Source organism: Bidens hawaiensis, unplaced genomic scaffold (genome assembly GCF_021521415.1).
Source record: "Bidens hawaiensis isolate Kalapana, Puna unplaced genomic scaffold, B.hawaiensis_p1.1 tig00025967_1, whole genome shotgun sequence".
In the NCBI taxonomy this organism is placed as follows: Eukaryota; Viridiplantae; Streptophyta; class Magnoliopsida; order Asterales; family Asteraceae; genus Bidens; species Bidens hawaiensis.
In genome coordinates this window covers 237,304-252,634 of record NW_027494166.1, presented here as the reverse complement: position 1 = coordinate 252,634, position 15,331 = coordinate 237,304, and the positions used below count along the sequence as shown (strand labels likewise).

Here is a 15,331-nt window from a genome sequence, read left to right as displayed (position 1 = left end):
GATGATTACTCGATTTTATTCCACTGCGTTTTTGTCTGTTTATTAATATGATTAATAATTATGAAACAACAATTAAAACCGTGTTTAATTGTTAAACCGTTGACTGATCACCACTAGAACCCAACGAAAGCGTTAAAGGGTAAAGGGTTGGCCCCTTGAAACTCTTATTTATACCCGACCATTTTCTTGTTTAGAGGGTGGGGTCTCAGGTCCACATTTCTTCCTAAAAGAGTAAAGAATCCGGTTAAAGTATTAGAAAAAAGGATGGGCCTTACCCTTTGACCAGTCCTGCTAGTTACTATTACCATATACGATCCATTATTTAAAACGTGCAAAAAGCTAATTCCTAACCAAGACAAACAAGATAGACCAGGTTGGCTATTTAAATTTATATATTTATAAAATTTTGTGTTACTTAACAGTTCTATTTTTAAGAAAAGCACCTTCGAAACAAGATGCTTAGATAGGTAGATCAACCTAAACACACAACTTATTCAAGTTGGCTATTTACGACCTAAACCTTCTAGCTCTATTCAAACATATATTTAATATTTGTGATGGTTCGTGTAGTGTTTGGTGTATGATAAGAAATGTTTCACAATTAAGCGACCTTATAAAATATATAATGATCGCAATCAGTTCTTTTAACTAAGAACGTTAGCTAGTCATAAGATGGTCACGATTTTGTATTTTTATGATCAGATCTCTCAGCCGATCACCATTTTTTTAATTTCTATCACTCAAACACGTTTATGAGTTCTCGTCCACAATCAAAGCACTCAAATAATCTTTATGGTATTTGAGTTCAGACATTCATTATTAATCAAACACACGCTGATGGTATTTAAATAGATCCATCTATTTGTATGCAACAAATCAACATAAACGACAACCTTAATGTTCCATAAACAACCAATGGCTATTGAAACAGCGTAACTGGTTTTGTTAAAACAAACTAGAATGAAACTAGTAGTAATCTCAAAGCAGCGGCGATTATTCCAACAAGCAATACCTTGATAACGAAGCTTGGATTCTTTTTTAAACTGTAGATTTTTTCAGTAGTAGATGAAATGTATGATCGTTTTACTGGAATTGTTGATTGGTCGATCTCACCGACTTAGTACTTTTCCATCATTCCATTAGCTTTTTCACTATGCCCAACATCGCCAAAAGGGACTGTCGCGTCTATGCCTGCAATTATTCACACATGCGTACGTGTTAGTTAAACGGTAGATTTTGATGCACCCTCTGGTGGAATGTGATTGCGAAATTTTACCCGTTACATTTAGCATAACTTCACCTCCTCCGGGATGATCATCCATAAAAGGGGTTACATTATAAACCTGATACAATTTATGTTCATCAATATGCATATGGATACACAATTGTACACATGCACATATTATTTTATCTATGATATATAAAGTGGTTATGTAACTGTACACATGGACGTATGTTACATATTTTGACCGAACCCTGAGATTTTTGAATGCTGACGCTCAAGATTATTGAAGTTATTTTGAAAAGATAAATATATGTGTGTTGTACTTGGATAAAGAAAGTGAAGAACAGAAAAGCTTAGTATCGAGTTCTACTTAGTATTTCGCTTATTCAATTTAAATGGTTACTATTACCTTAAAAAAACTATATTATGGAGTATCTCTTAATATTTACCAACGGTAAATGTAAGTTATTTTATTTATGTGGCATGACCTGAACTGAACCAAAAATCCAAACACAGGTTAAGAAACATTCGAGCATTTTGTAAAATCAAGCAATAACATCTCGAATGTTTCCACCAGTGATTGAACAATCAAGCATATTTCTCTACTTCACTATATCTTTATCAGCACTTTGTAAAATCAAACATTAACAATTTGAATTATGCAATCAATCACGGCGAAATCATTAAAAATAAGATCAAAACAGAGAGCAGACCTTTCCAGAGATGATAATCCAGCAATCATCGGATTTATTGTGTTTAGCCACGTCAGCAAACACTAGAGTTTTCTGGTCCGAGCCCATTGATGAATCTACTTCTGCATAAACAAAAAGAGATTAAAAAAATTGTAATAATAACTTGAAGAAACACTAAGTGACCCCGGGCAGATTATAGGTAATCTGGGGGCTAAGTAATGTTTCCCACGAAGGTTAGGTCCAGCAGAGTAAGTTGTACTTCAGGGAACCTGCAAAACAGACACCGTAAGCTCGTCACTGAGAAGGGGGGGGTTCCTCCTTGTGACCACCCTCCGGCGTGAGAATCAGTCTATATTGCTCTTTGAATATAAAAGTATATGAATACTATTAGAGCAGTTATCAAGTAAGTTATACGAGATAGTAGATGATGAAATGATAATACCATTTGCTGTCTTTTATAGCCGAAGGTGGGTTTCCAAGGGGTTTAGCCGGCCCAACACGCTACCAACTGTAACCTATGCACGTGCCCTACCTGTGAGTGGTGGATAGGTAGCGGCTGACACAGAGCAGGCGTGCCGTGCACTCTTCGTCTTCTACCAACTGCAGGCTAGGCACGTGGTCTGGCAGGAGTTGGTGGGCAGGCGGCGGCTATTGGTCACAGTGCTGTGGCGTGCTGTCTGCCACGCTGCTGTCAGTGAGCTGTCGCATTCTTGGTCAGATCTTTTGTCTTTACCTCGTCAGGTATCACGCAAAAGATCCTCCATCATACGGACTGGCCCATTTTGGCGGGAGTTTTCCCCCTCCCGCCTTTGCTCATTCTTTCAGGTGACACTGAATATTTGTAAGTGTTAAGCCTTATGCGTGTAGCTATGCTGTGCGGGTAGCCTTCCCTGATGGCTTGTATCCGCAACTGCGGGAACAGGCGGGTTACTTTACCATTGGGAGGCTTTTCCCTGCGTATGCAGCTTGCATACTGCGCGTAGGCTTCTCTGAGCATGGTGGGTCCTGCGGGAGTAGATGGTCTTTGCGCAGACATCCCTGTTCAAGGTGAGTCATGCGGGACCAACTGAGCCCTGCTGGGACCTACCTCTTCAAGTCCCCCCAGTCCAATGTTCTTCTCACGAATGTCTAATAAAGTGAGGTGAATTTTTGGACTTAAGCAAAGGGTTTTGAAAAGGGGTTTTTGTAAGGTTTTCCATGGGGGTTCTTCCCGCGGAAGTCCTTGTCACTTGCAGAAATTCCCGAGTTTCCTGCTTGGTCTTTGGGTATGATGCGGGTAGGTCTGTAACCTCCTCGCAAGTCAGGAGCATTGAGTCTTAGTTGTGCGGATTCTCCCTGTGGTTCTGGTAGTTTTTGAACATAGTGATCAATCATGTTTAAACCACCAATTCCATCTTGGAGCCTCAAACAACGTAGTACTCGATGTTCCCGCAATGCGGGGATATTACTTCCGTTTTCACAAGCATTGCCCAGAAGATCCTTCCTGGTTTCAATTCTCAGCGGGTGCTAGGTATGTGAAGGGTTTTGCCTTTACACTGTACCTGCGTCCGTCTTACGGTTACTTTACTTCCAAGGTATTCCTGGCGTCCATTCCCTGCGGGTGCTAGGTATGTGAAGGGTTTTGCCTTTACACTGTACCCGCACCCGTCTTATGGTTACTTGGTTGCCAAATATTTTGGCTTCAATTCCCTGCGGGTGTTAGGTATGTGAAGGGTTTTGCCTTTACACTGTACCCACACCCGGCTTATGGTTACTTGTTTGCCAAGGTAAGGGGTATTTTCCCGCTTACTTTTTTGAACCTTAGTCTTCAAATTTTTAAATTTTGAAATTTGAAGAGTTGGATGGATAACAACCCAATACCTCAAACGTCGTGCGACGGTTTCTTCTGACTGTGTCAGGACGTGCCAGAAGTTATGGCGACATGACATTATGTGGTCATTCCAGTTGCTTTTTCAGGCGCGTGGGCACGGGATTTCGGGCGCGTAGCCGCGAAATCTCTGGCACACGTCCTTTTTGACAGCTGTTGCCAGTTTGCTTTTGCCACGCGTCATAGTTTCATTGCACCTTTGATTTCTCTCTCTTCCGTATTAAATTCATCGCATTAATTGCGATTGCTATATAAAGGGGGAGAAGGTTATTTGCAATTCACACTTTCCACTTTCATCTCTTCTTCTCCAGTAATTTCCGGCGAATTTCTCTTTTTCAGTAAAGCATTGCTCTGAAATCTCTACTTTCTTCCACCATGTCTTCTCACGATGCTGATGATCAGAAGACTGCTGGCGAATGCCAGTGTTATCTTCCTGTCGAGCTGTACCAGTATATCGTCAGGAAGTTCATGCTCGAGTCTCTCGAGCCTGAGTTTCCTGAGCCCCACCATACTGTGTACGATGCCCCTAGTGGCAAGATCGGGGTTTATGCTGCATTCTTTGTCTACGGGAACCTTAGGTTTCCGTTGACAAAGTTTGTGTACCGTGTCCTAGAGAGGCACGGTGTGCACCTGACAGAGGTGCACCCCATGGCCATTGCCAAGGTCCGGCACTTTGAGTGGGTGTGCCGGATACTGGGCCTTGAGCCCCTCGTTGACCGCCTGATGACCTTCTATACTTGGAGGTGCATCCAAGGGTGGTACACTCTTACAACCCGTATCAAGGGTTTAAAGATTTGTACCACCGAGCGGAGTCTTCGCTCATGGAGAAGAGAGTTCTTCTTTATATCCGCTCGAGCCATCCCCATTGCCATGAAGTTCAAGAATGGCCAGCCGCTTCCGAACCTTCCCGCCATCAACTACGAGGAGGCGGAATGGTTCGCGAAGATATCCCGGGTCCAGTCCCCGGTTTTCCGTTTTCCGGAGTCGGCGATGGTGATGCTGGGGATGAGCCGGGTGTGGAAGGCGGCGAATGCGGATAAGGTTCCGATCGTCCTTGAATATGGTTCGAACTCTACCCCTTTTGCTGACTACGATTTTTTCTAACTTTCTTGTTGATTTCAGAGGGTAACGATCTTCAGTCGCTCCTGAATCCGCGGGAGGAAGATGGTCCTGCGCGGATGGGTACTCGTGCTCTGGACGAGAACGAGTTGCCCATCTTAGAGCAGACTGCGGGTCGGTTCGTGGAGGTTTACCCGCCAGGCCAAGAGATCCTGAGCCACCGACGGCCAGGTAAGCCTATCTTCTACCCTGAACCTCTCAATGCTGTGCCTGCTGCTGGAGTTCATGACATTTCTTCTTCTGAGGAATCCGCAGAAGGTCCTCCACTGGTGCGGAAGAAAAAGGCTGCCGTCGGGAAAGGCAAGGAGAAGGTGGCCTCTACGGCCGACCCGGTAGTCCTATCTGACTCGGAGTCAGATAATGCAGAGGTGGCGGGGAAGCCCGGTGGTGAGGAGACCACCGCTCCGGAGGCTGCAGGTGTTACCTCCGGGGAGGCAGCGACGACGACGGTTACCGGTGTCAAGAGGTCGGCTCCATCGGGTTCGCCCCCGCTCGTCCGTGCGTTCAAGCTCAAGAAACCCCGTAAGTACCCCCATAATTCTTGTCTAGATTTGTTGTTTCAAATAAATTTTTCTAACACTTTTGCTTGTGCAGGTGTGGATGTTGACGCATTCCAGGGTGGAGTTGGAGTAAGTATTCCCCCGCCAATGACGGTAGGCTCGGTCAGCCTTCCCGAGGCGTCGACCCAGGCGTCTACGCTTGCTTCCGCTGGTTCCAGCCTTCCTGAGGCTGTTCCAGCTGAGAAGGTGTCTCCGCCGGCCGTGAGTGCAATTTTTACAGCATCTTTCACGGAGCCGGCGGTTACTGTTGCTGAGGAGACGGCGCCAACAATGGCTACCACGGCGGCTGCCACTATACCTGCGCCACCGGCACCGACGGCCGGACCATCAGGTACGCGCCGGGCTTCCCGCCGATCTATGCCACCTTCCCATCTGCCTGACCTGTTGGATGGATTTCCTTTAGGTTCAGGTGATGGGTTTGGCGGCTATCGGCCTGTTATTGACCCTACAGGTACGTAGGGTTCTTTTTTCTTTGTATATTTTTGTCATCTTTTCCTAACTGCCTTTGTTTCTTTTGCAGTGTCGGATTCCAATGAAGTGTATGTTCCAAGATGGAACATACGCCGAGGAACAACCCTTCGCACCCCTGTGGAGTGCGTGGACTGGGCTCGCCACGCTGCTCCTCATGGTGCGTTGGGGGAAGCCATGGCTAGCTACCAAGAGGGTAGGCTAACCAATGAGCTTCGGGTTCTCCAGGCCCGAACGCAGCCCCGCGTCGAGCTGCTTTGTCGTGAAAACGACAAGTTAAAAGCAGCTCGCGCCAAAGATGTATCTGAAGCGCGGGCTCTTCGGGAGGAGAACCGGCAGTTGGCCGCTGCCGCAGCCGAGAAGGAGAGGGCATTCAAGGCCCTCGAGGTTGAAGTCCAGGCGCGACTCGAGGCCCGCTCCAAGGCTGCCCAAGCTGTGAATGAACAGCTTCGGCTGGCCAAGGAGACTGCGCGAAACTCAACTGAGAGGGCTGCCAAGGCTGAAGCTGTTGCTGAGCCACTTCGCGAAGAGAATGAGCAGCTTAAATGCAAATTAAAGGCTCTTCAGCATGCTCATGACGCCTTGGCAATGGAAGATGCCAAGAAGCTGCAGGAGATCCTTGACCAGAGGGGGGTGCTTGACCGCACTGAAAGGAAACTCAAAAGCGTCGAAGAGGCTGCCGCCAAGGAAGTTCAACTTGCCAACCTTGATAAAAGCGGAGCCGAACGTGCTTACAAAGAAAGTCAAGCTACCCTCCAATGGCTGCTTCGAGAAGCGTTGCCTCAGGTATCTTTATCTTTTTCTTTACGCTTTCCGCTCGTAATTAGAAAATGTTCTAACTTGTATTCTTTTGTAGGTTGTGCGTCGGGTCCTTTCAGAGACCTCTTATGACGATGCGATGAGCGCAGCCCTCAACGCTTCTCATGAGGATGGGGAGAAGACTGGCTTCCTGCTTGGTCTAGGGTTTGCTGAGAGAGGCTTTCCGCCCTCCAACTTCCCTTTATTCAATGTTAATACTGAAGCTGCTTATGACCAAGCTGTGAATCAGTACGCTGCCTTCCCGCATCCAGTGGTGGAGAAGGTGAATGAAGCTGCTGCTGCTGATGATGGGCTAAGCATCCTTAAGGCTTTCCTTGGGCAGCCGCGCTCTGACGGTGCTGGTCCAAGCGGAGGTGGCCCTGAAGCCTGATCCTGAAGATACCTTCCCACTGCTAGGATAGACAGCCTTGTATAGATTTCTTTTAGGCGGGTAGTTACCCAGCCATTCTTGTAATTGATTGTGAAATATTAATCTCTTTGCGTATAAGATTGTTATTTCCTTGGGTTCTTTGCTTTATAAACTTATGACTTGCATACTTAGTTTAAATTAGCAATTTCCCAAGTGTTTAGAATAAGAACCTTTGAACGTGGTTGATGATGGGTTAAAGTTTCGCCTCCTCCTTCGTGATTGTGCGGGTAAAACCGTCACTTGCACTTGGTAGGATGGCTAATCTTTACCCTCTATCTGACCTGCGTGTAGGTTTTCCTTTTCGAAATTTCTAAGGCATTAAGTTAAACCTTTGAACGTGGTTGATAATGGACTAAAGTTTTCGCTTCCTCTTTCGTGATTGTGCGGGTGTAACCGTCACTTGCACTTAGTAGGATGGCTTTAACTTTAGACCTATATCTGACCTGCGTGTAGGTTTTTCTTATCCTTTTTTAAGTGTTCATAAGTTAACCTTCTAACGTGGTAGACGGTAAGTTAAGTTTGGCTTCCTTGTTCGTGATTGTGCGGGTAAGACCGTCACTTGCACTTACAAGGATGGCTAAACTTTACCTACATCTGACCTGCGTGTAGGTTTTCCTTAGAACTTTTTAACATTTTGGCGTTGTGTTTATGCGGGTATTGCCGCCTTCCACACGCAACTACTTCTTCCCGTAAGGGAAGTTCATAGGTTACAAGCTATTAATACATCATGAAAGGAGAATCATTTCCATTAGAAGTGGCTCTAGGCCTTTTCTTTACAAGTTGGAATTGATCTACATATAACATTTGCGTAATTGAGCTCCATTCCATGTTCTAGGGATGGGAGTGCCATCGAGCCTTTCGAGCCGGTACGCGCCCTTTCCCAGAACTTCTTTGATAATGTATGGCCCTTCCCAAATCGGGGCCAACTTTCCTGGGCGTTGTTGGTTCGAAGCCTCGTTGTTACGCAGTATGTAGTCTCCTTCCTTGAAGTTGCAGAGTTTTACCCGCGTGTTGTAGTATTTTTGCATTTGTCGTTTGTAGTTTTCTTCACGCACGGCGGCTAAGTCTCTGCGCTCTTCGGTTAGCATTAGGTCTAACCGTCTTTCCGCATCATTGTCTTCTGGTTGGATTAAGACCCTTGGTGAGGGTAAACCGATTTCGACTGGGATCATGGCTTCAGTGCCATAAGTGAGACTGAACGGGGTTTCTCCCGTACTGGTCTTCTTCAGCGTTCTGTTTGCCCAAAGGACGTGTGGAAGCTCGTCCACCCAACCGGATCTATGTTCCAAGAGTCTTCTCTTTATGCCTTCGACGATGCTCTTATTTGCTCTTTCCACCTCACCGTTACCTTGCGGGTGTGCCACTGAGGTAAAGGTGTGGGTGATTTGAAGTTCTTTCAGCCACTGCTGTAGCTTCTTGTCAGCAAAGTTGGTGCCATTGTCGCTTACCAAATTCTGTGGAAGTCCAAAACGACAAATAATAAATTCCCAAATAAATTTTTTGATATGCTTTGCGGTTGTTTGGGCTAAAGGTTTCGCTTCTATCCATTTGGTGAAGTAGTCAATGGCTACCACTAGGAACTGAACATTCCCAGCTGCTGTTGGAAATGGGCCTGTCACGTCAATGGCCCACTTCTGAAATGGCCACGAGGAAGTGACAGGAACAAGTTCATTTTTCGGGCGATGCGTGTTGGGTGCGTAAAGTTGGCAAGATCTGCATTTTCTGATGTATGCCAACGCGTCCATATGCATCCCCGGCCAGAAGTATCCCGCGTTGTTTAGCTTGGCTACCACAGCGCGGGGGCCTGCGTGTACTCCACAGATGCCTTCGTGAACCTCCCTTAGGAGGTAGTCAGCATCTTGGTTGTCCACGCATCTTAACAATGGGCCAAGAAAGTTACGTCTGTAAAGGGTGTCATTGACCAGCTGATAATTCAGTGCTTTACAGCGTAGTTTTCTTGCCTGTGACTTCGACTCTGGTAACGTTCCTGCTTCAAGGTATTTTATTATTGGGGTCATCCATGTTTCTGTACCGGTTTGGATGACACAAATTTCCTTGTGCGGGACTGATGGTGTTTCGAGGAGTTCCACGCGGATGTCCTTTCCCAAGTGGGTGAAGGCCAGTGATGCAAGCTTGCTTAACGCATCCGCAGATTTGTTTTCGCTGCGCTTGACGTGTATCACTTTACAATCATTAAAATCGCGCATGATGGCTTTGGCTTGGGCAAGGTACAGGGCCATTGTGTCGTTCACAGCCGTGTACGTCCCGTTTATTTGGTTTGCCACTAGCATGGAATCTACGTGGGCTTCCAAATTTTTTACACCCATCTTTCGCGCAATCCTCAATCCGGCCAGGAATGCTTCATATTCAGCTTCGTTATTCGTACTTGGAAAATCCAGCCGAATAGCATAAGTATATTCCTGGCCTGCTGGATTTGTAAATTTTAACCCTGCGCCTGAACCCTCGTTACTAGCTGCTCCATCAGTGTAGAGTCGCCAGACTTCATCGATTTCGTGTGCTGGGGAGGGTTGAACCTCCTCCTGGCACTCTTTCTCCCGTGAAGCGGGGACTTCTGCAATAAAATCAGCCAGGACCTGACCTTTAATGGCTGGTCTCGGCTTGTATTGAATCGCATATTCTCCCAATTCAATTGCCCATTTGGCTAGACGTCCCGATAACTCGGGTTTGCCTAGAACATTTGAGAGTTTGAAGTTGGTGAGAATAGTGATTGGGTGACCCTGGAAATATCGTCTCAACCTGCGTGAAGCGTGTATAAGTGCCAAGACCAGTTTTTCCAGGGTAGAGTACCGGGTTTCCGCGTCTGCCAGCACGCGGCTAACATAATAGATTGGCATCTGGATGCCTTTTCGTTCTACAAGCAGGACTGCCCCGGTTGCTCTATCTGTTGCGGAGAGGTATAGGATTAACTCCTCCCCCGCTTGTGGTGCCGTGAGTGTTGGGAGTTCGATCAGGCGTGATCGAATCTCCTGAAAAGCTGCTTCCGCTTCTGGTGTCCAGCGGAAGTGCGTTTTCTTTAAACAATTTCTTAGCGTTGACACAAAAGGGAACGACCTATCCGCATGGTTTGCCAAAAAGCGGTTAAGCGCGACTAGTCGTCCATTAAGTGTTTGAGCCTGTTTTATGGTGGTAGGTGATTCCATTTTGACAATGGCTTCGACCTTTTCAGGGTTCGCTCTGAAGCCATCTTTAGTAATAATGACTCCTAAGAACTTCCCTTCTTCCACCCCAAATGAACACTTGCTCGGGTTGAGCTTCATGTTTATCTTTCTGAGCGTGTTGAAAGTTTCCTCAATGTCTTTCAACATCGCCTCTGGCTCGGGGCTTTTGATGACCAAATCATCCATATAGACTTCCAAGTTTCTCCCAATTTGGGCGTGAAACTCTTTGTCCATTAGTCGTTGGTACGTGGACCCCGCGTTCTTAAGTCCGAACGGCATCATTTTATAACAAAATGTGCCATCGGGCGTCCGAAAGGCGGTTTTGTCCTGGTCATCTACAGCCATGTGGATTTGATGGTACCCCTTATACGCATCCAAGAAGCATTTAAGGCGAAATGGTGCCACCGAATCCACCTTGAGATCAATTTCTGGCAACGGATAACAATCTTTGGGGCATGCTTTATTCAAATCTTTGAAATCTATGCACATGCGCCATTGTTTGTTATTCTTCGGTACCATTACGGGATTTGCAACCCATGTTTGATATTTGCTGACGCGCACGATGCCCGCATCAAGGAGTTCCTTGACTTGGGTTCTGCACGCGTTGGTTTGCTCGGAGGCCCCATTACTCTGCGCTTTTGTACGATCGGCGTAACGGCCGGATCGCATTTGAGCTTATGCTCTGCCTTTCCCCGGGGTACACCAGTCATGTCGGCTGGTGTCCACGCGAAGATGTCTGCGTTTCGCTGCAGTAAGCGCTTGAGTAAGGTGCGTGTTGGATCAACAATTGTCGGGCCAATGGTAACGGCCTGATCGGGATATTTCCCATTGAATGCCCACTGTTCCGGTTCAGTGATGGTTTGTTTGGCCATCTTCGGTTTGGGTTTAGAGGAGACAGATGCGATGCATACCTGGGGAATGCCCGTGATCATCGCTACGCCTTCAGTTGTTGGCCATCCCATCATGCCGTGGACTGAGGATACCACGGCGTTGAATCTTGCCATCCCGTCTCTCCCGAATAGGATGTCATACGTATGATGTGGTTTTTTCATCACAACAAAATCCACATCCTCCGTGCGTGAATAATTCCCATCGGTGAGAGTGACGGGGAAAGATAGGATGCCCAAGGGAGTGTTCATGCTGCCGTCAAACCCTTCCATTGAAGCGTAGACCGTCTCCAGGCGTTCCTTGTCTTCATCATCGAGCTTGTCGAAGAACTGCCTGTACATCACTGTCGACGATGCGCCATTGTCAACGAGGGTGCGGGAGGTGATGTAGTGCCCCAGCTGGCTTTTAATGATAATGGGGCCTTCTTTGTTTGGGCCTCCCGGCACTCGCGGGAAGCGCACTTCTGCTTCCTTCCATGCGCATGGTTCGGTCATCGGTCTCTTTCTTCCTCTGACCTTACCATGGACCATGTTGATGCTGATGTCGACGGACTTTCGTCCGTTACCCCTGTACCTGTTGTCGTTCCTTCCTCCCTTCTTGATAGATGCCACGAGGTGTGCGAGCCTCCCATCCTTGACGAATGTCTCGACGATGTCCCTCAAGGATGTGCACTCCTCAGTGCTATGGCCCTTTGTCCCATGGAAGTCACAAGACTTGCTCTGATCCGCATTGGGTTTCTGTCGGATCGCTGGGGCTTTTGGCCATGGCAGTTTTTCCGTGGCAAATATCTCCGTGACGCTCTTGGTGAGTGGCGTCCAACGGTTTTTCCGGTTCGAAGGGTGCGTGTTGTCCCTTCCGCCAACCAGAGGGCGAGAGCTTGAGGGGGTGTCAAAGTTTATCCTTGACTGCCAAATACCTTGCCGCCTCTTTTTGTTTAGCCGGGCGGTTCTCACATTGTTCTCCCTTGTCCTCTGTGTGTAGAGGTTTGTATTCTGGGGGAGATCTCTTCCCAGCTGTTTCTCCGTTTCGGCGAAGCGCTTGGCTGCCGTCATTATGGCATCCCATGTGGATGGCATGCCGTCTTTACCCGTCAGAGTGCGGATAAGTTCTGGGTACTCAGCGCCCTGAATGAAAGCGGCGCGAACGAGGTCTTCGCTGATGTTGCCCAGACTCAGCTTCTTGGAGTTGAAGCGGGTGATGAAGTCCAGTAAGGATTCATCCTCTTCTCTCACACAGTTGAGGATCGTCCACTGCTCCTCAGTGTGCTTCCTCTGTTGACTAAACTGTTGACTGAACTTGTTCTGGAAGTCTGCCCAGTCATAAATGTGGTGGACCGGTAAACGGTCGAACCATGCTCTGGCTGCTCCTACCAGAGTCATCTGGAACATGTAGCACCACGTGGGTTCCGTCCAGTTACTGACGGTTGCCCCCGCAATGAACCTGTTCAGATGGTCATCTGGGTCGGATAGACCATCGTATGTGCCAATGTTGGACATTTGTTTGGCACTCCTCGGGGCGATTGCTTCTGCAATGTCCCTTGCAAATTTTGACCTTCCTGCGTTTGTGGCAGTAGGTCTAAAGGCCTTGGAGAAGTCACGCGAGCTTTTTTCCGTGACTGGTTGGAATGCTTCCCCAAAATTCCTTTTTGGCTGGGGATCCGTTTCCTTACGCTTCCCTTTCGCCCTATGGCGAGGGTTCGCGTCGGTGTCGGAGTCTTCCCTCTCGTCGTCCGAGTGCTCGTACTCACTACTCATGTTGAGGTGCTGGCGAGTACTACCGAATTCCTCAGCTTGTTGGACTGAACGCAAGCGTTCGTCCAACTCAGCCTGAAATTCTCGTTGACGTGCCTCGGCCCATGCCTTCACTTGATCAAGTGTTTGGCGAGGGGCTCGAGTTCGTTTTTCCAGCTGGGTATCAGTGAATCCCAGTGGAATATTTACTCCACTTGCCCCTACATGAGTGACTGGGGTAGTGTTCGTAAAATGTACTTCACTTGCCCCAGCTTGGGTGGCTGGGGTAGTGTTTGTAAACATTGTGTTGCCGGTGTTTACCCCAGTGGCTGGGGTTGTTACCGGAATTTCTCTAGTCATCTTGGAAGTTTTGAAAAACTGGAGAAAGATGTAGTTCTAGCTTTATGCACGGATGGCGCCAATGAAGAAACACTAAGTGACCCCGGGCAGATTATAGGTAATCTGGGGGCTAAGTAATGTTTCCCACGAAGGTTAGGTCCAGCAGAGTAAGTTGTACTTCAGGGAACCTGCAAAACAGACACCGTAAGCTCGTCACTGAGAAGGGGGGGGTTCCTCCTTGTGACCACCCTCCGGCGTGAGAATCAGTCTATATTGCTCTTTGAATATAAAAGTATATGAATACTATTAGAGCAGTTATCAAGTAAGTTATACGAGATAGTAGATGATGAAATGATAATACCATTTGCTGTCTTTTATAGCCGAAGGTGGGTTTCCAAGGGGTTTAGCCGGCCCAACACGCTACCAACTGTAACCTATGCACGTGCCCTACCTGTGAGTGGTGGATAGGTAGCGGCTGACACAGAGCAGGCGTGCCGTGCACTCTTCGTCTTCTACCAACTGCAGGCTAGGCACGTGGTCTGGCAGGAGTTGGTGGGCAGGCGGCGGCTATTGGTCACAGTGCTGTGGCGTGCTGTCTGCCACGCTGCTGTCAGTGAGCTGTCGCATTCTTGGTCAGATCTTTTGTCTTTACCTCGTCAGGTATCACGCAAAAGATCCTCCATCATACGGACTGGCCCATTTTGGCGGGAGTTTTCCCCCTCCCGCCTTTGCTCATTCTTTCAGGTGACACTGAATATTTGTAAGTGTTAAGCCTTATGCGTGTAGCTATGCTGTGCGGGTAGCCTTCCCTGATGGCTTGTATCCGCAACTGCGGGAACAGGCGGGTTACTTTACCATTGGGAGGCTTTTCCCTGCGTATGCAGCTTGCATACTGCGCGTAGGCTTCTCTGAGCATGGTGGGTCCTGCGGGAGTAGATGGTCTTTGCGCAGACATCCCTGTTCAAGGTGAGTCATGCGGGACCAACTGAGCCCTGCTGGGACCTACCTCTTCATAACTGTATATATATTGACCAAAAGTGGCATGTAACAAGACGTAGAAGATCAAGAAAGAACCAATCTGTTTACAACTTACAAGTAAGGACAACTGAAGAGAGTAAGAAAACACACGCAGTTGCTGTGGTTCTCTTCGATATATATGAGTGGTTCTCTTCGATATATATGAATGAATGCAACTCCACTAAAGCAGGCAAATGGTTGTGCATTATATTTATACGTGAAATATGTTCAAGCACACATGTTTTGACCATTATATTATACTTTATTAAAGGTAAGGTTATAATTAATTTAAAAGAGAATGAAGTATTGTGTGTTTATTAAAGATTACCATTTATAACATCATATTTATTTAAATGATGTATTTATTCATGTTTCTCACGGGACAAATTTATTAACAAGAATGACGTATTTATACAGTTTTTGAAAAGCAACGGTGTTTAACTCGTTTTGGTGATCGATTTTGGTTATAAGGGAGAATTTTTCTTATGATGGATACTTTGTAAGAAATAAAGTATGTAAGAAAGAGAAAGAAACAACAAGACCTTATGAATTAATGTTTTAAAAACTGTACTGAATTGATAGATTTCACCATTTAACCGATAACATTTGGTTTACTTACAAGTTAATTAACCGGTTTAAACCGAATGGGGCATGCAAAACCTTGTAAAAATGATGGAAAACTTTGAATGATTGTCTCATTACTATGGCGGCCGACTAGTTTGAATGCTCTCTTTGTTGGTTTTAAACATATTTTGATTGTTTAAAAATACAAAATGTTTTTTAAGTTATGTGTTAAATTAAATAAAAGCACTTAAGTAAAAGTTATATTAGTGATAGTAATAGGGAAATTGCTTCGAAGCTTAAAAATATAGAAGTCTGAATGAGGTGGCGTTGGTCGTTTCCGGGAACGCCGTCTCCGCAAACCGACAAAATTATTCTTGTTTGATAGTTTTTTTTTTATTCTTTAAAGGCATGCTTATTAATATATACCCAATTCTATGCGGATAATCTATACTCTT

At 46.5% G+C, this 15,331-nt stretch overlaps 1 pseudogene across 1 annotated transcript; it reads right to left on the bottom strand.

Annotated features, from left to right (window-relative positions):
• Positions 1–832: 832 nt before the first annotated feature.
• LOC143572549 (cytochrome b5-like) lies at positions 833–14,458 on the bottom strand (annotated as a pseudogene). The gene is made up of 4 exons (XR_013142275.1): positions 14,389–14,458; positions 1,939–2,039; positions 1,277–1,343; positions 833–1,191 (listed from the first exon to the last, which is right to left on the bottom strand). The product of XR_013142275.1 is annotated as a cytochrome b5-like (transcript).
• Positions 14,459–15,331: the final 873 nt, after the last annotated feature.